Source organism: Giraffa tippelskirchi, chromosome 12 (assembly GCF_054371585.1).
Source record: "Giraffa tippelskirchi isolate mGirTip1 chromosome 12, T2T-mGirTip1v1.2.pri, whole genome shotgun sequence".
Lineage (NCBI taxonomy): Eukaryota > Metazoa > Chordata > Mammalia > Artiodactyla > Giraffidae > Giraffa > Giraffa tippelskirchi.
The window spans coordinates 132,976,486-133,000,676 of NC_137286.1; the positions used below are offsets into that span (position 1 = coordinate 132,976,486).

The following is a 24,191-nucleotide window of genomic DNA, read 5'->3' on the forward strand; positions in this document are numbered from 1 at the left end:
ATATATATGCATTAATATGCAATATTTGTTTTTCTCTTTTTGACTTACTTTGCTCTGTATAACGGGCTCTAGTTTCATCCACCTCAGTTCAACTGAATCAAGTTTGTTCCTTTTATGGCTTTCTGTTTTATATACGTACCACAATTTTCAAATATAATCTCTTCAAAAATTTCTCATACCCTTTCTTTTTCTCTTCTTCTTCTGGGACCCCTATAATTCGAATGTTGGTGCGTTTGATATTGTCCCAGAGGTCTCTGAGACTACCCTCAGTTCTTTTCATTCTTTTTACTTTATTCTGCTCTACAGAACTTATTTCCACCATTTTATCTTCCAGCTCACTCATTCGTTCTTCTGCTTCAGATGTTCTCTTATTGATTCTTTCCAGAGTATTTTTAATTTCAGTAATTGTGTTGTTTGTATGTTTATTCTTTAATTATTCTAGGCCTTTGTTAATTGATTCTTGAATTTTCTCCAATTTGTTTTCAAGGTTTTTGATCATCTTTACTATCATTATTCTGAATTCTTTTTCGAGTAGTTTGTCTATTTCCTCTTCATTTATTTGGGTTTCTGTGTTTCTAGTTTGTTTTTTCATTTGTGTAGAGTTTCTCTGCTTTTTAATTATTTTTTTTAACCTTTTGTGTTTGAGGTCTCCTTTTCCCAGGCTTCAAGGTTGAATTCTTTCTTCCTTTTGGTTTCTGCCCTCCTAAGGTTGGTCCCGTGGTTTGAGTAAGCTTCTTATAGGGTGAGATTTGTGCTGAGTTTTTTGTTTGTCTGTTTTTCCTCTGATGGGCAAGGCTGAGTGAGGTGGTCCTTCTGTCTGCTGATGACTGGGTTATGGATGGCAGAGTTGGACCATAAGAAAGCTGAGCACCTAAGAATTGATACTTTTGAACTGTGGTGTTGGAGAAGACTCTTGAGAGTCCCTTGGACAGCAAGGAGATCCAACCAGTCCATCCTAAAGGAAATCAGTCCTGAATATTCATTGGAAGGACTGATGCTAAAGCTGAAACTCCAGTACTTTGGCCACCTGATGTGAAGACTGACTCATTGGAAAAGACCCTGATGCTGGGAATGATTGAAGGCAGGAGGAGAAGGGAACGACAGAGGATGAGATGGTTGGATGGCATCACTGACTCAATGGACATGAGTTTGAGTAAGCTCCAGGAGTTGGTGCAGGGAAGCCTGGCATGCTGAGGTTCATGGAGTTTCAAACAGTCAGACACGACTGAACGACTGAACTGAACTGAACTGAAGGGTTAGTTCTCTGGTAGTCTAGGGTCTTGGAGTCAGTGCTCCTACTCCAAAGGCTCAGGGCTTGATCTTTTTCATGGAAGGAATTTCCAGTTTGTAGCTGGTTAATGTCTCCAGAGAACAACTGCTTGAAGGCAGTATTTCATGTAAGAAATCTGTTTTGCTTCAGAATCTCCTGGAGAACTTCACAAAATGAGGACCCCTTCATCCCATGTTGCACCTTCCCAGGGCAAAGCTGCGGGTTTGCCCATGTGTCTTTTTGAACTGTAATTTTCTCAGGGTATATGCTCAGTAGTGGAATTTCTGGGTCATATGGTAGTTTTCGTCCTAGTTTTTTAAGGAATTGCATACTGTTCTCCATAATGGCTGTATCAATTTACATTCCCACCATATTGAAAGGGGGTTCCCTTTTCTCCACATTCTCCCCAGCATTTATTGTTTGTAGATTTTTTGATGATGGCCATTCTGACTGGTGTGAGGTGATACTTCATTGTGGTTTTGTTTTGCATTTCTATAATAATAGTAATGTTGAGCATCTTTTCATGTTTTTGTTGGCCATCTGTATGTCTTCTTTAGAGAAATGTCTCTCTAGGTTTTTTGCCCATTTTTTGACTGGGTTTTTCTAATATTGAGCTGCATGAGCTGCTTGTATATTTTGGAAATGAATCCTTTGTCAATTGCTTTATTTGCCATCATTTTCTCCCATTCTGAGAGTTGACTTTTAATCTTGTTTATAGTTTGCTTCCTGTGCAAAAGCTTTTAAGCTTAATTAGGTCCCAGTTGTTTTTTGGTTTGTTTGGTTGTTTTTATTTCTGTTACTTTAGGAGTTGGGTCAAAGAGGATCTTGTGATTAATGTCAGAGAGTGTTTTACCTGTTTTCCTCTAAGAGTTTTATAGTTCCTGGCCTTAAGTTTAGGTCTTTAATCCATTTTGAGTTTACCTTGGTGTATGGTTTCAGGAAGTGTTCTAATTTCTTTCTTTTACACATAACTATCCAGTTTTCTCATCACCATTTGTTGAAAAGACTGTCTTTTTTCCACTATATATTATTACCTCCTTTGCCAAAGATAATGTGCCCATAGATACATGTGTCTATGTCTGGGTTTTCTATCTTGTTCTATTGATGTATATTCCTGTTTTTGTGCCAGTACCATACTGTCTTGATTACTATAGCTTTGATTTTATATTTGACATACTATAACTGTAATTTTATTAAGAAATTTCATTCACCCACAGTAGGATTCTATTCTCAAAAATGTCTCTGATTTCTAGAGTGTATACACTGCAATGGAAAGTATCATATGATGAGAAATCCTTCCAAATATCTTAGATAAAATAACTGTTAGCTTTAATGTAATAGTTCAATAATTGTTTTATGAAGGTCTGGTATGAAAATATTAATTGTGACTCAAACAGAAAATCAGGAAACAGAAACTGGCCAGATGTCCTGAAAAACCACATAGTAGAATTCATGGTTGAGGAATTTAGTAACTTCTTGGGGGAAGGAAAAACCTGATGGACTGATGGACTGAAATTTGAGTAAATTTATGAAAGTCCTTGTAAAAATTGTCATACTAATGGATAAAAAAGAAATACAACTGATATATTGCATGAATAACAATGATTATCACACACTGAATTTTCATTGCTGGTGGAAATGTGAAGTGACATGGTCAGTTTGGAAGACAATTTGTTTCTTTTTAATTTAGTTTTTATTTTATATTGGAGTATAATTGATATTGAGTGTAATGGATCGTCCCTGTAGCTCAGAGGGTTAAGAAACTGCCTGCAATGCAGGAGACCCGGGTTCAATCCCTGGGTCGGGAAGATCCTCTGGATAAGGGAATGGCAATCTACTCCAGTATTCTTACCTGGAGAATCCCATGGACAGAGGAACCTGGTGGGCCACAGTCCATGTGGTCACAAGAGTTGGACACAATTAAGTGACTAACACCACTATAATTGATTTACAATGTTGTATTAGTTTCAAGTGTACACCTAACTGATCTAGTTATACATGTACATGTATCCACTCTTTTTCAGATTATTTTCCTACATAGGTTATTACAGATTACTGAGTTGATTTTCCTGCTGATTTTCAAGTTGATTTTCTTGACGTATACAGTAGGTCATTGTTGTTTACCTATTTTATATATAATAGTGTGTATGTGTTCATCCCAAGCTCCTAATTTATCTGCTCCCCCACCTTTCCCATTTGGTAATCATTTGTTTTCAAAGTCTGTAAGTCAAAGTGTTTCTATTTTGTAAATGAGTTCATCATATAATTTTTTAAGATTCGCCATATAGGTGATATCACATAATATTTGTCTTTTTCTGACTTATTTCACTTAGTATGATAATCTTTAGGTCCATCTATGTTTCTGCAAATGGCATTATTTCATTCTTTTTATGGCTGAGTAATATTCCACTGTGTATATGTACCACATATTCTTTATTCTTTCCTCCATTGATGGGCATTTAGGTTGCTTCCATATCTTGGCTTGCAAATAGTGTTGCAATGTACATTGGGGTACATGTATCTTTCCAAATTATGATTTTCTCCGGATATGTGCCGAGGAGTGGGTTTGCTGGATCATTGGTATAAAGCTAAACATAGCTAAAGCCTATGAACCCACAATCATCTTTCTACATATTTCTAAGTTATCTGATAACTCAGTCTCACAAAAGACTCCATAAATTAATGTTTATAGCAGCTTTACTGGAATCAACCAGGATGATCTTTATAAGGTGAATGGTTAAACAGACTGTGGTACTTCCATACAATGGAATGCTATTCAGCAGTGAAAGAAATGAGCTATCTTGGCATTGAGTTATGAACAAATCTAAAATAGATATTGATAAGTTAAAGAAGCCAAGGCAAGAAGACTATATACCATATTATTCCATTTATTATTATTATTTCCGTTCTGGAAAAGGCAAAGTGATAGAGATTATAAACTGATCAGTGGTATCTAGTGGTTCAGAATGGGAGTGGGGGTACTTAATAGGAGAAAAGGTCATTGTTTAGAGTAAAGAAACTGTCCTGTATAATACTGGGTGATACTGGAATTATGGATACATAGTACTATGCACTTGTCAAAATCCACTGAGGTTTGTAACACAAAAATGTATACAAATTATCTATCTATCTATCTATACACACACACACACACACACACACACACGCACACACACATGTATATAAAGCAACTTTGTAAATGAGTAGATTCTAAAAAAATAAAGGCAAAAAGAACCATATATAAGCATTGTGGACTGATCAATCAAGTGTTTCACATGGAGATAGAAATTAACAGTTCTCAAAACCAGTACATATGTTTACTGGAATAAGTAATAAATGGATAAAAATGATGGGAGCCAAATTTCTCTCTAATATATCAGAGTGGGGGTTTACTGACAAGTAACCAGCAGAGGCTAGAACCATCCAGGTTATAATGGATAAGAGTTGGAGACATCAGTATGATCTCAGGTTTAGCCCTAATGTAGATAGAAGTAGTTCTTTTGTTGCTCAGTCAGTAAGTCATGTCCTATTCTTTGAAAGCCCATTAACTGTGGCACACCAGGCTTCTCTTGGAGAAGGCAATGGCAACCCACTCCAGTACTCTTGCCTGGAAAATCCCAGGGCTGGCGGAGCCTGGTGGCCTGCCGTCTATGGGGTCGCACAGAGTCGGACACGACTGAAGCGACTTAGCAGCAGCAGCAGCAGCAGCAGCAGGCTTCTCTTCTCTCTACTACCTCCTGGAGTTTGCTCAAGTTAATGTCCATTGAGTTGGTGATGCTGTCTAACCATCTCATTCTCTACTGCCCTCTTTTCCTTTTGCCTTCAGAAAAGACCCAGCATCAGGGTCTTTTCCAGTGAATCAGCTCTTCACATCAACAGGTCAAAGTACTGGAGCTTCAGCTTCAACATCAGAGATGGTTACATATACACATATTTTTAGACATGTGTTTATGTACAGATTCGTATAAACACATATATTTCCTTTCTTTGCCAACTGAGAGGACCTAGAAGCAATTGCACTCTAATAGGGATGAGCACACCCAGTACCCATCTCTTGATTTTTATTTTGTTTTATGTCAAAAATGGAACTTTATTTATTCTTCATATCACAATTCTGAACTATAAGCCAAAGTTTAAAGGTTTGACTCACAGCCTCACCTCCTTTGAAAAGGAACCACAAAGAAATTACTGATGAAAACAATGTAACATTGACCATGGGTGGAAAAATTGCAACCAGGCTGAAAGATTTGTCTTTCTGACTTTCTTCACTCTGTAGAACAGACTCTACTTCATTCTTTTTTATAACTGAGTAATATCCCATTGTATATGTGTATCACATATTCTTTATCCATTCATCTGTCATGGGACATCTGGGTTGCTTCCATGTCCTAGCTGTTATGAAGAGTGCTCCTATGAAAATTAGGGTACATGTATCTTTTTCAATTATGGTTTTCTCAGTAGTATGGTATGCCCAGTAGTTGGATTGCTGGGTCATATGACAGTTTTATCTCTAGTTTTTTAAGGAATTGCCATACTGTTTTCCATAGTGGCTGTTAACAATTTATATTCCCACCAATAGTGCAAGCAGGTTCCTTTTCCTTTACATCTGCTCCAGCATTTGACTTTTAACATTATTCCCCAGTAAAATGATTAATCAATCCATGGAGAAATGCTTGATTCTAGGAATGGGGCAGAAAATATACAAATGAGCTTATAGCATCTTATAGTACCACTAAGCACACACACAAATGGGGATAAGTTAAAAGATACAAAGGCAGCATCAGGGACTTTTCCAATGATGGAAAATAGATAGCCAGTGGGAATTTGCTGCACGACTCAGAGAACTCAAACTGGGGCTCTATGACAACCTAGAGGAGTGTGGGATGGGGTCGCAGGTGGGAGGGAGGTTCCAGACGGAGGGGATATTATGTATACCTATGGCTGATTCATGTTGATGTAGGACAGAAACCAACAAAATATTGTAAAGATATTATCCTTCAATTAAAAACAAATAAAATTTAAAAAAATGTAAGACCGCACATATACATGCACACAAATATTTGTAAGGCTATATCCTGAAGTGTGATTACTTTAAGTAGCAGTGGCATGTAGGGTTGTAACAAATGGGATCCACACAGGGATAGACTTTTTTCCATAGCTTCTTCTCATATTTAAATGCTTTGTAATGAGCATGTATTTGTAGGTATTTGAAAATTACATATGATTTAAAAGACTTTTTGTGTATATTTCATCTTGTCTGCTACCAAGCCTTCCTTAATCAATTATTTTCTTTAACTCTTGTAACATCAAATATTTTTTCCCAGTATATCCTCTGCTTCGCAAAGGATAAACAAGAATAAGCGTCTCCCGGGTTAAAAAGAAAAATGAGAAAACAAAACAAAAGGCCTACCTTATGCCCACTAGTTACTCCATTTCTCTTTTTTTCTTTTTTTTTGCTCCAAACTACTTGAAAGCATCATCTACCCGAGTTGCTTCTGCTTTCCTCTCTATTTTTCTCACTGTCATTTCTCTGCAGACGACCTTCTGTTTTTGCCACTCTACTCAATCTGATGTTATGACAGCCTCCCTGACAGAAGCAGTGTAGTGGGGAGGCCAGACCTCTGGGCAGATGTAAGGCTCTGCAGTTGGAAATCTACATATTCTGCTTGACTTTCCTAATCTGCTTCCTTATTTCACTCCTAAAATAAGGACTAGGACTATACCCATCTTGGTATCTCTCAGAATAGGGCCTGAGGCTTAATATTGGCTCAATAAATATTGATTGGGAGATCTCAAAAAATACCCAGAATCTAACAATTCTTGCCTTTGCTACTACACCTCTCCTGCATGCCCTCATCATCTCTCTCCTGGATTTGTGCCATCTTGTGCTCTTGAAGTAAACTATTGTTCCAAACGAATCTCTCTGCTTCTTCCCTCAAAGGCTTTCAAGTCTATTTCAACAGAAAATCCAGAGAGAGCCTTAAAAACCTAAATTAGGGCAGGTCTCTCCTCTCCTTGGACCTTCCAGAATTTATCATTACCAATGAGCAAGAGTGTGTGTGTGTGTGTGTGTGTGTGTGTGTGTGTGTGTGTGTGTGTGTGTGTGTGTGTGTGTGTTTCTGTGATAAGAGGAGAAGTACAACAGGAAAAGAAAGGATATCAACAGAATGTCTCATTTGAACAAATGACCACTGGGGCAGCTGGGGTCAATGCCACCAGGGACCTTTGAGAGACAGTGTAAATAATCCCAACTAAAACTCCAAGGAGCTGAGGATTTTGTCAATGACATCCGGTCAGTCATTGGTTGAGGGTTGCTGGGAAAAGGGTCATAAGAAATGAATCAAGTCCCAGCATGCCCCGCCTACTCCATCCTTGAGCCTAGAGGACTCTCCTGGCTGGAGAGCGCTTAGAGCAGCAGAAAGGACCTGTAAGTGGGAAAGGGGAGGATCAAGAGGGTATGGATGGGTGATTGACGGCTCTGCCAAAAGGTCTTTTCTCAAATGCCTTACATATTTTATTCCTGTTCTAGCTCCAGAGTTATTTAGAGCCCTTCAAGAAATAGAAGGCACACTCAGAGAGGGTAATTGGAGAGAGTTTAACAAAAAGGCGATTTACAAATATGCAGGCAGGTTTAAAGAACTCCTCTGGTTGTGAGAAAGCTAGCTGGATGAATGCTATTTCCATCGCCTGAAGGAGCAAGCATAAAAATAGATACTTGATCCCATAACAGCCATAGCTTTTGTGTAAACAGAGGAAACCAGACACTGACAAGATATACTCCAGAAGGGAAGGATCAGGAGAAATAATACCTAGGTGGCTCTCTCTTCTCACCTCTGATCTCCTACCTATGCTTTTCATTGGTCAAGCCAACAGGAAGCCAGAGATTCAGGGGGTCAAACACTTCTTAGAGGTCAATGGCCAGACCTCCAAGCACAGTAGGATAGAGGATTGAATCTAGAGGAGCAGACAGAGACTATAAAGCATACCCCAGGCAACGTGACCTCCTTGAGAACATATTTTTTCCAATTTAGTTGAGATATAATTGATTTATAAAACTGTGTAAGTTTGAAGTGTGCAATCTGTTGACTTGATACACTTAAATATTGTAAAGTGATTACCACTATAGCCTTAGCTCATACCTCCATCACATCACATAATGACCATTTTTTTGTGTGTGATGAAAACATTTAATATTTACTTTCTTAACACTTTTCAAATACAGAATACCATATTATTAATTCTAATCACCATGGTGCCCTCAAGTTCTATCCTTGTTGTTGCAAATGGTACAATTTCTTTCTTTCTTGTGGTTGAATAATATTTAATATATACATGTTTGTGTTTGTTTGTATATATGGCTTTTATCTGCTTTGTTTACTGCAGTATCTCCTGTGTGTAGCATGGTGCTCAGCACACAGTCAGAATTAGACAAATATTTGTTGACTGTTTCAATCCACTCACAATATTTTTGTTTTTCATCATAAACTATTCCAGAATCATGCTATATTTGATTCTCACTTTCCAGAAAAATAGGAGTTAGTATCTCAATTGTGATTGAATGCCCTAACAATTTTTTAAATGCTTGTTTGTAGAGGAGTGTCACAGCTTCTAATAGCCATGATGTAAACTTGGTAAAAAAGAAACCTTCTAACTCAGTACTTCCATTTTCTCCTCTAGATGAGGCAATAAAAATTGTTTGACTGAATCACTAGACTAGTCACTCACTTTTTGACTCCTAAGATCACGAAGATACTTCAATCTGATACATCATTACTGCTAAATAAGGTGTGTATGGGAAACTGCGTATTGCATTTTGGTGAGCATATATCAGAAGAAGAATTATTAAATTTAATTTGATCATTTCTGCATTACTAACTTGAGAGACCCTTCTTTCAGTCTTACAGGATGCTATTTAAATATCTAATGGAGATTTATTATAATCTCGGATTATATCACATTTGTTATTGAAATAGTGTTTAGCAAAAAGGATGATTTAAAAACAGTGTTCTCATCCTAGGTTAAAATAATTTTCTTAAGTTTATTTTGTTCATACTTATATATGGTTTGGCCAAAAAGTTCATTTGGGTTTTTCCATGTTAACAAAAAACCTGAACTAACTTTTTTGCCAACACAATATTGTTACTTTCTATTCATCAAAAAAAAAAAAATGTAGAAGTGCCCATGTACTGGGTCTAATTGTGTTCCCCTAAATCTTCATATTGACCTGGAACCTATGAAAAAAACAGGTTCAAATTTATTTGAAAAGAGGATGGTTTCAGATGTAGTCAAGTTAAAATGAGGTTGTGCTGGATTGGGGCAGATCCAAAGTCCAATCTGACTGGTGTCCCTACTCTTGTAGGGAAGAGGGAAATTAGGACACAGACACACATACCCAGAGGAGAAGACTATGAGAAATGGATACAGAGACTAGAGATAGGATGGACAAGCTAAGGACCACCAGAGACTGCTAGCGATAAGCAGAAACTTGGAGAGAGGCATAGATCCTATTTTCCCTCAGAGCCCACAAAGGAGCCGGGCCTGCTGAGAGCTCACTTAGGTGTCTTGCCTTCAGAACCAGGATAGACTGTTTGTGTTGTTCTAAGCCACGTGATTTGTGGTACTTTGTTACAGCAGCCCAAGGAAACAAATATAGAATAAAACAAAGTACTAAACCGGTTCTCATTCGCTGGTATTCATTTTTGGAATATTCTGGAAACAGAGATGATGATCACTTTTGAGATATCAAAGGGAAAAGAATATACGTCAGTCTTTATTAGCAAGTATTTCTATCTGCCAGTTTGCATTGAGGGAAAATCAGAACCGACCACCAACCGGATTCTTCCATCACAGTATTTCAGTCTCCAGAGGGTCTGGATGATGAGTTTTCAAGTAACTCCTACAGGTACCTGAACTCATTTAAGTCTAAAATGAAACAAAGGATGAAAAAAGCAGACTCAGGATGCCAAAAGATCATGTATTTATCTATTAAATCCATCAACCTAAAATTAAAATTGATAACAGTGTTTTGAAAGCCTACTAAATAGCAGATTGTGTTTGATTGTGGGAATATACTGCTGCATACACAATGTCCCAGACTTCAAGGAACTAGGAGGAGCTTCAAGTGTGGCTATCGTGTAATGCTTGAGTTAGGAAGAGAGAAACAAAGCTATAGAAATGTGTGTGTTAAAAAAAAAAAAAAGAAATGTGTGTGTTAATCATTCAGTTGTGTCTGACTCTTTGTGACCCCATGGGCTGTAGGTCACCAGGCTCCTCTGTCCATAGAATTCTCCAGGAAAGAATATTGGAGTGGGTTGCCATTCCCATCTCCAGGGGATTTTCCCAACCTAGGGATCGAACCAGGGACTCCTGTATTGCAGGCAGGTTCTTTACCATCTGAACCATCAGGGAAGCCATAGGGTATATCACACTGAGCTTTTTGCTGAAGGCATTTGGAAGCCACTTAAGAGTGTGAAGTTGAAGAGCAAAATGATGTAATCGTTCAGTAGAGAGCACTTGATACCAAGTGGGGAAGACTTTGGGCCAGGCTGTAATGACTGGGACATCAGCTGAGTGACTAGATTAGAGAGTCCAAGAAAAGATAAGGTGGCATTGCATAGAAAATTGACAATAAAAGAAAGGGTGAAAAAAAATGAATGGATTTAAAAGATATTTAAACTGGGGGAAGGGATGGCATGGGAAATGAAAAGGAGAAGCCAAAGGCACGCTCCAGATTCTTGGACGTTAGTGGGTTGTTCTTGCACTTTCTTGAGACTGGAGGCCCAAGATGAAGAATAGGATCGGAGTGTGAGATAAAGAGGCCGGTTTGATGGTCTAGCTCAAGGATATAGATTTATTGTTTACATTTAATTTCTTTATACATCTACTCATTCAGTCTCAAACATGCCTTTTTTTATTCTTCCAAATACATAGCTTCCATCTCTTTATGAATCTTATTATTGATTGGCTCACTGTTTAATTAAACAGGCTGATACATTCAGTCACATTCAAAAATAGTGAAGGCGTTCTAGGTATTACATAGAGTTAGGTGTTTCCAACTCAAGATTACATAAGAAAACGTCCAAAGAATTTGAGGTAATGGTAAAAAAACACTTTTAAAGTAAATTTTAAATAACAAATGATAATTATTCTCATTAGGTCATAATACTTTTCTTACTTTTTCAGATAATGGTGGAAACCCTAAAAGATACTGGCTAATTATAAACATAAGGACATAAGTTGGAAGCAAATCAACTCTCTTGAGAGATATTAAAGCTTATGACAAATTTATTTAAATGTAAAGAAAAACCCATATATTAATATTTCATGGAAACACTAATTAAATAAGTATTAGATATACTGTTCCAGAAATGGAAATACATCCCCTGGTGTTCTGAGCCCAGGCATCTGCCTCGCTTTCTGTGTAAGTCTTATAATTGTTTGCTTTCAGACTGGACCTGGGTCTCAGTTTTCCTCTGGATCCAGGGACCAGGGTGTAAGCACTATTAAGCAGCATATACTAAAAAGAAAAATATCAGTATCTAGAAATAAATTAGAGATACAGCAAGAGGCGTGGGTGGAAGACAGAACTACTAGTTTTCTACAGATCTGTTGATTTGTCTTTTGTAATTCAAAACAGTGGAGGAAAGGATAGATGGATTCTGTGAAACCACAGAGCAATTTCAAGACCATTCTTTTCAGTAGCATCAGCATTAATAACTTCGATGTACCTACACATTCTGTGCTATGAATACTTCAAATTCTCCAAGATAAATCTGTAGAAAACAGGAAATTGATTCTTCACTCTTCCATCTTTGACTTCTAATGTTAATATTCTTTTAACTCTTCGCACTGTTACTAGACTCTATATACTCAACTAGAGTATTTGCTGGAAAACTAATACAATTGAGATCATCTGAATTGCTTTCCTACCTATTTTTTCCACACTAGTGTGAGTCATACTTCTGTAAACAGAATGTTCATTAATAGATCTTTTGTCTTTCTTCAAAAACTATAAAACTACCTACTCTACTGTGTAACATTACAGAATTTTGCTCTTATGTTCATTATAGTGTTTCTCCATCCTGACATTATCCGACATGGAATTTCTACCAGGCTGTCACAGTTGTTCTTATTGTCTGTGTTAGCATTAATCAGTCGAGAGGAACCTTCTTGAGGCAAAACACATACATTATTCATAATTATATCAGCTAGCTTCCAGCATTCCACAAGAGGTAAAAATTCTATACATTGTATGAAATTGGCAGTGCTTCATAAAGCCATACAATAATCTATTGATTTGGCATTCTACTGGGTGACAGTCAATATTTATCAAATATTACCAAGGGCAAGACACAATACAAAGTATACACCTGTAATCTTATATGAAGCATTCGAGGATACATGTGTTTCAGAATTTTGACATTTAAAAATTCTTTTTAGATTTTAGAATGACAATGTGATGAACATGCTATTTTAAAGTCATACCTATCCAAACTCAGGACAGCACCACCTTTGAACTCGTATCATTTCAAGTCAGATTTGCTATGAAATAAATTTATATTAGATCAGATTTTGGTGCCAAATCAAATACAATACAAAAAAAATTGATTTTAACAGGTGTATTTTAAACTTCAGAATTGGGTACTGTGGAAAATATTGTAAGGTAAAAGATGATGACTTGGACTTTTTTTGCAAGACCTTCATGTTTTATATGAGAGATAAAATAAGTTTTTAATAGGAAGCAGGAGATATTGATTAAGGATCTTAAATTAAGCAAGGGAAGGAGAAGCAATAGGATCAATACCTACTTGGAAAGAGGTATGAGCAGGTTTCAGTTTTGGATCAGAGAGGGAAGGGATAGGCAATTAAGAGGGTGGGGGAAACATGAGGAAATAGGGAAATGGGAAAAGAAAAGAAATAGCTTCAGAAAAGGTGTGTGTCCCAGAGTGTTGGGATCTTGGGTAGAGATCTTGGGAAGGGCTTGTGTGGTGGTAAATACAGCTGGAATGGTAAATCAGTGTTACATTATAGGGGGTTTAGGTTTTGTGACTGTTTGTTTTTCTATAGCCTCTTCCAGGGCGGTTAAATCTTGTCAGTTATGCTATATTCAGTTACTCAGTCGTGTCTGACTCTTTGCAACCCCATGGACTGTAGCCCACCAGGCTCCTCTGTCTGTGGGATTTTTCAGGCAAGAATACTATAGCTGTCATTTCCTTCTCCAGGGGATCTTCCTGACCCAGGAACTGAACCCGTGTCACCTGTATTGGCAGGCAGATTCTTGACCACTGAACTACCTGGGAAGCCCCACAGCTGTGCTAGTATGCGCCTACTCAGGAGGCCCAGATCACTAACTCTAGACAGAGCATTCCTAGGAACACCAGGTCCACATTTCCAGCTGCTTCCTGAACCTATCCACCTGTGCACCCTGAAGTCATCATACAACTAATTTGTTTAAAATCTCATTCATTCATTCATTAAACAATGTTATTAGCCAATGTCATAGGCATTGAAGGTTCAGTAGTGAAAACCATATCCCTGACAGAGCTTACTGACTCAGGGAAGCAGACGTTATCCAAGTAATTGCACAGAGGAAAAAATTACAAACTGGAGGCTGTCCTGAAAGAAGGAAGGAATACCCTTCTGGGAGGGTGTGTAATAACAAATTTTTCTGTACATACAGAAGCAGCTGGTGCTCACTGAGGAACTGATCTCTAGCTTATTTAGGAGGCAGGAGAGAAGAGGAGGACTGGGCCAGTTGAGGGGAGGCAGTGCGAAGCATCAAGGACAAGGCTAACAGGAGACGTGACAGAGGAGGAGAGAGTCAGTGTGGCTGAGACGCACAGCGAGGTGGAGAGGGACACGGATTAGATGAGAACTGACTGACTGAATAGGAACTTGTGACCTCCTTTGAGGACTTGAGTCTTTATTATTTGAACAGTGAAAAATCAGAGAATTTCAACATGACTAGATTGTGTGTGTGTGTGCATGTCTTCTAAATTTCATTTAAGTTGGCTACATACAAATTTAAGTGTATTTTATCTCTTGGGTTGTAAATTTTGTTTTCCCAACTTGTTCATTTTAAGTGAATATATGTAGTTCATCAATTTTGGGTGCTATATAGGATCTCTTTTATGGATATTCAATGATTTGCCTATTGTGTTGATGATAGATACTTTCTTTTTTAAAAAAAATTTATTGGAGTATAGTTGATTTTACAGTGTTGTGATACTTTCAGGTGTATAGCAAAGTGAATCAGTTATACATATATGCACTCTTTTTTTAGATTATTTTCCCATATAGGCCATTACAAAGTACTGAGTAGAGTCCCCTGTGCTATATAACAGGTTCTTATTAGTAATCCATTTTATACATAGTAGTATGCATATGTCAATCCCAGTCTCCTAATTTATCCCCCCACCCCTTGTCCCCTGGTATAAGCTTGTTTTCTACATCTATGACTCTACTTTTCTGTTTTATAAATAAGTTCATTTGTACTCTTTTATTTTAGATTCCACACATAAGTGATATCATATGATATTTGTCTTTTTGTGTCTGACTTACTTCACTCAGTTTGGCAATCTCTAGGTCTATCCATGCTGCTGCAAATGGCATTATCTTCATTTTTTTCTGGATGAGTAATATTCCATCTTATATAAGAACCACATCTTTTTCCATCCCTCTGGATGGACATTTACGTTGCTTCCATGCCCTGGCTATTGTAAAGTGTGCTACAATGAACATTGGGGTGTTTGTATCTTTTCAAATTATAGTTTTCTCTGGGTATGTGATCAGGAGTGGAATTACTGGGTCATATGGCAGTTCTGTTTTTAGTTTTATAAGGAAACTTCATACTGTTCTCCAAAGCAGCTGTACCAATTTTTGATGTTTCTCTTCTTATGCTGATTACAATGAATGCTCTTGAGAACAGGCTTCCCTCATAACTCAGTAGCTAAAGAACCTGCCTGCAATGCAGGAGACCTGGGTTCAATCCTTGGGTCAGGAAGATCCCCTGGAGAAGGAAATGGCAACCCACTCCAGTATTCTTGCCTGGAGAATCCCATGGACAGAGGAACTGTCGGGCTACAGTCGGGGTCACAAGAGTCGGACACGACTTAGCAACTAAACCACTATAGAGAACATGCTTGAATATCCTGAAGCACATACACACACCATTTCCTTTGAAAAATATACTGAGAAATATATGTTGTCCTTTATGAGAATTTATGTAAACAGGCATACATGTAATGGCAATGTAACATTATATACTACTCTATCTCTTTTCTTGTATTCTCTTTTTCATTTTTTGTCTGTCTGCATCATTATAAATTATTCCTTCTTCTCTGTTTTCCAGTTAATTAATTTTCTCTTCCGTAGCTTATTGAGATTTTAATTTAGGTTACTCTTTTGGCCATTGCATTATTATAATTTCAAATTTTCTGTTAGTCTCTTTTAAAAAAAAAAAAAGAAAAGAAAAACTGCCCGGCAGATTATATAATATAATTGTCTGTGGAGATGGAAATATTCTATAAAATATTATCATAAAGTAATAAAATATTAACCAACCATTTATAGCCATTGAGATGTTGAAATGTAGCTGATGAGACTAAAGAACTTTATAACATACATGGAAAAATCCTCAACAAAATACTAGCAAACCGAATCCAACAACATATTAAAGGGATCATATATCGTGATCAAGGGGCGTTTATCCCAGGGATACAGGAATTCTTCATCTATGTAAATCTATCAATGTGATACACCATTTTAACAAATTGAATTGTTTTATATTTAAAGCTAAATAGACACATTTCTAGTAACTTCCACATTAGACACCAAAGGTCTGTATATTATGATTCTATTATGATTCTACTTTCACTATCCACTTACACTTTAAAAATAGAAACTAACCTGTCTACCTTGAAAATTTTGAAAAATAAAGATAATTATAATAAACAAGATTTACTCATCATCATTCACATTTTGTCTTATATGTATGCACATAAATACTGTGTGCATATTTGTGTCTGAGATTGTCTATGTATATTTACAAATATGCACAAATACATATAATACAGAGAAAAATTTTTGTGACACTGTTGTAGGTACTTTTATAGCCCCCCTTTTTAAAAAAAATTATTTATTTTAATTGGAGGCTAATTACTTTACAATATTGTAGTGGTTTTTGCCATACATTGACATGAATCAGCCATGGGTGTACATGTGTCCCCCCATCCTGAACCCCCCTCCCACCTCCCTCCCCATCCCCTCCCTCAGGGTCGTCCCAGTGCACCAGCCCTGAGCACCCTGTCTCATGCATCGAACCTGGACTAGCAATCTGTTTCACATATGGTAATATACATGTTTCATTGCTATTCTCTCAAATCATCCCACCCTCACCTTCTCCCAGAGTCCAAAATCTGTTCTTTACATCTGTGTCTCCCTTGCTGTCTCGCATATAGGGTCATCTTTACCATCTTTCTAAATTCCATATATATGCGTTAATATACTGTACTGGTGTTTTTCTTTCTGACTTACTTCACTCTATATAATAGGCTCCAGTTTCATCCACCTCATTAGAACTGATTCAAATGCATTCTTTTTAATATCTGACTAATATTCCATTGTGTATATGTACCACAGCTTTCTTATCCATTTGTCTGCTGATAGACAGCCCTCCCTTTTAACCTAACATTTATCAAATAATTCTATTATTAAGTAGTCTCTAAAATAATTGCCTATAATGATTATATAAGATTTCCTCTTTTGTTTCTATCTAGATTTATATACTCTACTATTGCTAAATATTTAAACAGTTTGCTATATTTTGCTACTGTTGCTCACAGGATTATGAATAGCCTTTAAATCTGATTGATTTCTTAGGATTACTGAGATTAAGGTGTGGTTGCTAAAAAACAGTATCCCTTGATTCAAGTGTGTTTGTCATGTATTGTCAAATTGATCTCCAGAAGAATTGTAGCAGTTTACGTTTCTATTAGAGAAACATAAGAATGGATGCTCTTTTTATTGGTATATGCTTTCTCATTTGACTTTAGTTTTTACCACCCAACATAAACCATCTAAGGACTCTAAGCATACCTTCTATTTGATACACAGGGTTTTTCTCAATTCTATTTATATTTGAACTCTCTGAGGATTTAAGGCTTAAGCTACTCTCTTCATTTTGAACCTTTCTCTTGAAGCTGTATTATAATGCGTTTGTTCTCTTGCTTCTCCTCTCCCTTCCTGCTATCTTTCTTTCCTGTCTCTAATGTGGCATTCTATCGTAGGTCTGGTCTTTAATTTTGTTACATATTCTCTCACAAAGTGCCCTCCCTGTCCCTTATTCAGCTCTCCATGTTCAATCCTAAATCTTAAATCCACATTTTCAGCTCATATCTTTTGAGATCAAATCTCACTTTTACAATATGCCCACTGAATACTTGTCTGCTTGTCCCTACTGACAGCCATCATGTCTAGGATCTGAGTTTTATCATTACCCGTGCCCCAACCACCCTAACTCAACCCCCAGTATGTTCTGGTTTTCCCTTTCTATAACTAATTTCACTGTTACTTGGGCTCAAAACACCTCACTCTTTTTCTTGTTGCCTTTGTCTCACATATCCAGTTAGTCATCGAGAATGACTGACTCTTCATTTGCAGTATCAATCAAGAGCACCTGTAATCTTCCACTACTGCTACTTCCATGCTAAAACAGGCCCTTATCACCATGGCAATTTGCTCTTAAATAGTGCTCCAGCATTTAGACTCTCTTGTTATTAATCAGTCTTCACAATGCTTCTAAACCCATCTACTTAATTTATCACTTTGTGGGTACCGCTCTCTTCATCAAAAGCCTCTCCGTTGTCTTCTAAGCAACCCTAAGTGTCATAGTTTGTCATGTATCTCTAGTCACCAAGTCATTAAAAATTTATCAAGTGCCTTCGTGCAGTTTCTCTATAGAACAGCTACATTCAGCTTCTGGAGATACTAAGCTCTTGTGTGAAAAGGTCTGGAAGTGCTTGGGAGTTGACCTCCCCTGAGGCTTCCACTAACCTGTGACTAAGAGATGCAGTTGTACCTGGATTTTAACAGCTTTGAGACTTAGATTACATTCTAAAGTTTCCCCTTAGCCTCAGGCTGCAGCTTGTTCTCTGTGGGCTTTTTACTGGAGTTAATCCTTACCTGGCCTCCTCTTCTTCTTGCCCTGCTTCATCTATTATCTTATCTGGCTATCCTGGAAGCATTTCTTTAATAAATGACTTGCCCTTGAATTCTCCTCTCCTACTCCTAAGGTCTGCTTCTAAAAAAAATAAATAAAAAGAAACTTGGTAAGACACTTTGATTCAACCAGAGACATAACTACTGCAAATAAGGCAACACCAAGTAGAAAAATAGGTGTGCAAAGCAACTGAATATAATATCTGCTATAATAGTGGTGCTACCATAGTCCAGTGAGATAGAAGGGAAAAAATACCTATCCCAGATGAGAAAAATCAAACTGGGATGTCTGGATCCTGAAAGTAACCTCTGACCGGAACTTAAGAAGTAAGACTTTTTTTCAGGCAGGAAGCAAAAAGAAACTCCTCATAGGGAATAGCATGGGAAAAACGACTATGATATGAAAGTATAACATGTTCATGCTCAGTCGCTTCAGTTGTATCAGATTCTTTGGAACCATATGGACTGTAGCCCACCAGACTCCTCTGTCCATGGGATTCTCCAGGCAAGAATACTGGAGTGGGTTGCCATGCTCTCCTCCAGGGGATCTTTATGACCCAGAGATTGAACCTGTGTCTTTTATGTCTCCTCAGTTCAGTCCAGTTCAGTCGCTCATTCGTGTCCGACTCTTTGTGACCCCATGGACTGCAACACGCCAGGCTTCCCTGTCCATCACCAACTACTGGAGCTTGCTCAAACTCCTCAAACTCATGTCCATCGAGTCAGTAATGCCATCCACCATCCATCTCATCCTCTGTCATCCCCCTTTTCCCCTGCCTTTGATCTTTCCCAGCATCAGGGTCTTTCCTAATGAGTCAGTTCTTCTCATCAGGTGACCAAAGTATTGGAGTTTCAGCTTCAGCATCAGTCCTTCCAATGAATATTCATGACTGATTTCCTTTAGGGTGGACTGGTTGGATCCCTTGCAGTCCAAGGGACTCTCAAGGGTCTTTCTTCTCCAACACCACAGTTCAAAAGCATCAATTCTTGGGCACTCAGCTTTCTTTCTATGTCTCCTCAAGCGTTACAAAGAACTCTTTATTATTATTATTATCGAAAGACAAATGTGATACAAGGGAGGGGCAGGGGACTGGTTCTGGCAGGTGGGTAATGTGGCAGAAATCTGCACTCAAAACATTCACTGAGTGACACAGAGGAACTTCGTCTGTTTTATCTTTTGAAAATGTGAACAAATGAAGAAACCAGAGCAGGGATGCCATCATATTTAGAATTTTAACTATTGCTCTAGGGACATTGTGGAGGACTAGAGGAGTGAAAATTTGATTCGCTGGGTTAGGGCTGGTTCAGAAAAAGGATCATCAGAAATCAAATATCATGGTGGGTAAGAAGGGCTAAGAAGTCTACAGCCATACCACTCTGAAAATGGTGCCGGGTCACCTCTGATCTCAGAAGCTAAGCAGGGTCAGGTGGGTTAGTACTTGGATGGGAGAAGTGCTAAGGAAGGAAATAAGAAATATTAGAAGGAAGGACTGGCAATAGTTGAAAATTTATTAGGTTTGAGGATTGAAATAGAAGATGCTTTGTGATAGGCTTTGGACCAATCTCAATGACCAAATCCAGTATCTTTAGTCTTTGTATTACTTAATCTGATAATAGCATTTCCCTTCCTTCTGCATGGGCTTATTCAATTGTTTTGATAGATTTTCCTTATTTCCAAATTCTTCTTATTGGTAGTCTATTATCTATTCACTATTTAAATAAAGAAAGTAGGTGGTTAAAACTGGAATTATAACATTTAGGCTACTTACTAAAGAATTGTTAATCCCCCAAAAGAATTACAAATAACCAGTATCTTTATGAAAAAAAAAAAACCAAACTCCCCAACCTCAGGTGTAATCAAAGAAATAGCAAAAATAATATCAGATCAGCAAAAGTTTTAGTGTAAAATATCCAGTTTTGGCAAATATAAAGGAAGGAAACATGCTAATATACTATCAGTGATAGTGTAACCTGTACAAAGTTTTGGAAAGCAATTAAATAACTGGGAAGTTAAAATGCTCATTTTCTTTGATTCAGCAATGCCACTGCTAATAATTTAAAATAAGAATCTAGATAAATATATGAAGATGCTTATTACAGCATATTTGTAATAGCAAAGGTCTTAAATTATGTTAAATTCTACTAATATAAATTAATTATACTATAAAATGGCTGTTCTACATAAAATTATGCAAATATTATAAAGAATTATTGATATGAAAATGACCAATAAATATTTTGTTGCAAAAGAATAGTGAAATTAGTTTGCACTGTATGGCCTTATCACACAGTGAGAATATACATACATTAAAAAATTCTAAAAGGATGCACTCAAAAGTGCTAACACAGTTTACCATGGAGGCTTGCAGAGGATGTGTATTCACCATTGCCATATTTTTTCTCATTACTAGCAGTAATTTGGCCTTAAAGTAAATGAAAAGAAAGGAGCAGTAACAGCATAATTCTTGGAAACAGCTTAGTTTTTTATGTGTGTGTGAACAGAAGGGATGGAAGATGAAATTTCTGTGTAATTCTGGTGAAATTATATACAATTTAATAAAAATAAAATCCTCATAGTAACACCTTAAAACAGGAAGCGCATTTACAGATAGGAAAACAGAGGCTTCTCACACACTGTGTGTCTAATGAAGGACAGATCTCCTGATCCCTGCCCTGGTGCTTTCTCCATTTTCTTATGCAGTAGTGTATCTACTACAAGAAAATCAAATCACCTGAGAGGAAAAGGTTCTCAGTCATTAATATCTCCCATTTTTGAATATATGGGATTGATTTTGAGTTCACAAGTAAGTCAGAAATTTTGGAGAGCTGACCGTAGGACAGTAAAGTTTTGATGTATACTGATCAGACTATCTCAATTCAATTCCATCCCTCCAAAAGGATGATTTCTAAAACACTGAGAAATATGGCTCAGTCTATGTCCCTAATTTAACAGGAGAGGGATTTTGAATGGAAGGTAAATAAACTATGAAGTAGCACTATGAAGTTTGGCAAGGAAGACTATGCCAAATAGCTTACCTATTCCATATATAAGCTGACATATCTCCAATAATTTTCCTACTGAGCACATTATAAGTGAAATATTAGCACATTTGATCTAGGGAAGCATCAACTGATTAGTTCGTTGCTATAAAGTATAAGTGCCCAACCATATAACATTTCAAGTATCACTCATGGCAAATGAGAAGGCATCACTAAAATGTGAGTGATATGACTATTATGTGCTTCCTTCCTTTTGTTAGAATTGCTTTATATTGAAAAAATTAATGATTTACTAACGGAAAAAAAATTTTTGGTTACTTTATCCATCTTCTTCTAGGAAATTACAAATAAATTTTGTTATTTTAAGAAAATAGGGATGGATTTTTTGTTTGTAACTTTCAGTATATTAACAATGAATTCCTTCCTAGTCTTGCTCAGTATCCTTCCTCCAATACTTCAATCACATTACCATTGATTTTTACTATGCATTAAAATAGCAATTTTACACATATATTTACCAAATTCAATATTACTAATTTGATAAATTGGGAGATAAAGTAGAAAGGAAAATTGGGGTATATTTAAAGATGAAATCTGCTAACATGTCAATGTTTCTGTTTCCTTATATAAGTTATAAATAATACTTCTAATTAAGAAATACTATCAATAAACCTTGTTATATATAAACAGTATTTTGTATATACATCAGTTCTTATAAACAGTCTAGTTTCAGCTTATTAAACTGATATGTAAATATATTTTGTAAGACAGATGCTCTTATAAGAAGATTAACTTGAAGTAGACAAGTGAAGCAGAATTTACATTTCCTATCCTGGAGAGCAGTTTTAATGAAATCTGAAGTGTAGATCTTGGTCTTGGCATTTAAAATTTATCATTAGGCATTTGGACTAAGATCTCGACGTCTATGTTCCCAGGAACATACATGCTTCTGAAATGCAGGATTTTACAAGGAGACAAGTGTAATTCGATGGTTAATCACAAAAATTTGACAGAGGAGCTGTATTATGGATCTTATGTTTCCCTCCTGTGATTCAAGAAAAGATCTCATTTGTCACACCTTAATACTGAATTCAACTGAGTTCTCTAATTGGAAAAATGTCTACCCAGTACCTCATGCCTCTCCACATCAGAGGTGGCATTATGCTTAATTCTCAGTAGGTGAGAATATAAGTTTATAATGTGGTCACAGAAAGATATTTTGTCCCCAAATGTGCCTGACATCTGTTGAAGTACATTTCTGATCTAGTTTTTCATAGCTTCCTGGGAATTAGTGAACAGGGATATATTAATATGTGTATATATGTGTGTGTGTGTGTGTGTGTGTGTGTGTATACACAAATGTATTCTGTGCTCATAAAAAGACTAGTCTTTCCAAGCCAAATTTATTTTAAAAAGAGGGAACAGATGCATTCTAGAGAGGAACAGGAGTTAGGGGACAGGTAAGGCAGAGAGGTCTTGGCAAATAAAAACTATAGAAAAGAGGCTGTGGTTGGAACTAGAAGCACTTTCACATTATAAGTAAAAGGAGCTTCAGAGACACAGAGATGGAAAAATAGAGAAAAAGTAAACAGTTAAGGTGGCACCATAGAGAAATGGAAGAATGAGAGTTTTCCCTTCATGGGTTACAAAGTTGCAAAATTGAGGATTTCCACATAATCAAGAGAATATGCTGCTGCTGCTGCTGCTAAATCGCTTCAGTCGTGTCCGACTCCGTGCGACCCCAAAGACGGCAGCCCACCAGGCTCCGCCGTTCCTGGGATTCTCCAGGCAAGAATGCTGGAGTGGGTTGCCATTTCCTTCTCCAATGCATGAAAGGGAAAAGTGAAAGTGAAGTCGCTCAGTCGTGTCCGACTCTTCGCGACCCCATGGACTGCATGCAGCCTACCAGGCTCCTCCGTCCATGGGGTTTCCCAGGCAAGAGTACTGGTCCACAGCAAAGGACATACTTTCATCTATGAGCTGGAAGTAGTCTGGGGAAATTAGCGAGGATGCCTGTAATCTATGCTGGGAGTGAACCCTTGCCATTCAGCCATGCTGATAAGGTGAACAAGTATTTATTTTATTTTGCAACTTTAAAAAAAAATTAAATCTATTTATTTTTTAATTGAAGGATAATTGCTTTACAGAATTGTGTTGGTTTCTGCCAGACATCGACATGAATCAGCCATAGGTGTACCTATGTCCCTTCCATCTTGAAACTTCCTCCCTTCTCCCTCCCCATCCCACGCCTCTAGGTTGTTACATAGTCCTGATTTGAGTTCCCTAAGTCATACAGCAAATTCCCACTGGCGATCTATTTTACATATGATAATGTAAGTTTCCATGTTACTCTCTCCATATATTCCCACCCTCTCCTTCCTCCCCTCTCCCCATGTCCATAAGTTTGTTCTCTGTGTCTGTGTCTCCATTGCTGCCCTGCAAATAAATACATCAGTACCATCTTTCTAGATTCTATATGCATCAGTATACGATATTTGTTTTTCTCTTTCTGACTTACTTCATTCTGTATAGTAGGCTCTAGGTTTATCCATCTCATTAGAACTGACTCAAAGCTGTTCTTTTTATGGCTGTGTAATATTCCATTGTGTATATGTACCACAGCTTCTTTATCTATTCATCTCTAGGATATCCAGGTTGCTTCCATGTCTAGATATTATAAATAGTGCTGCAGTGAATGTTGGGG

The 24,191-nt window shown here is 37.2% G+C and overlaps 1 protein-coding gene and 1 long non-coding RNA gene across 2 annotated transcripts in view; both read left to right on the forward strand.

Moving 5' to 3' along the window:
* Positions 1-24,191, forward strand: part of GPC5 (glypican 5) — a 1,454,838-nt gene that overhangs the window by 1,227,729 nt on the left and 202,918 nt on the right. The window lies entirely within an intron of this gene.
* Positions 14,384-20,353, forward strand: LOC145530210 (uncharacterized). The gene is made up of 2 exons (XR_014071560.1): positions 14,384-15,264; positions 19,031-20,353. It is a non-coding gene; the product is annotated as an uncharacterized LOC145530210 (long non-coding RNA).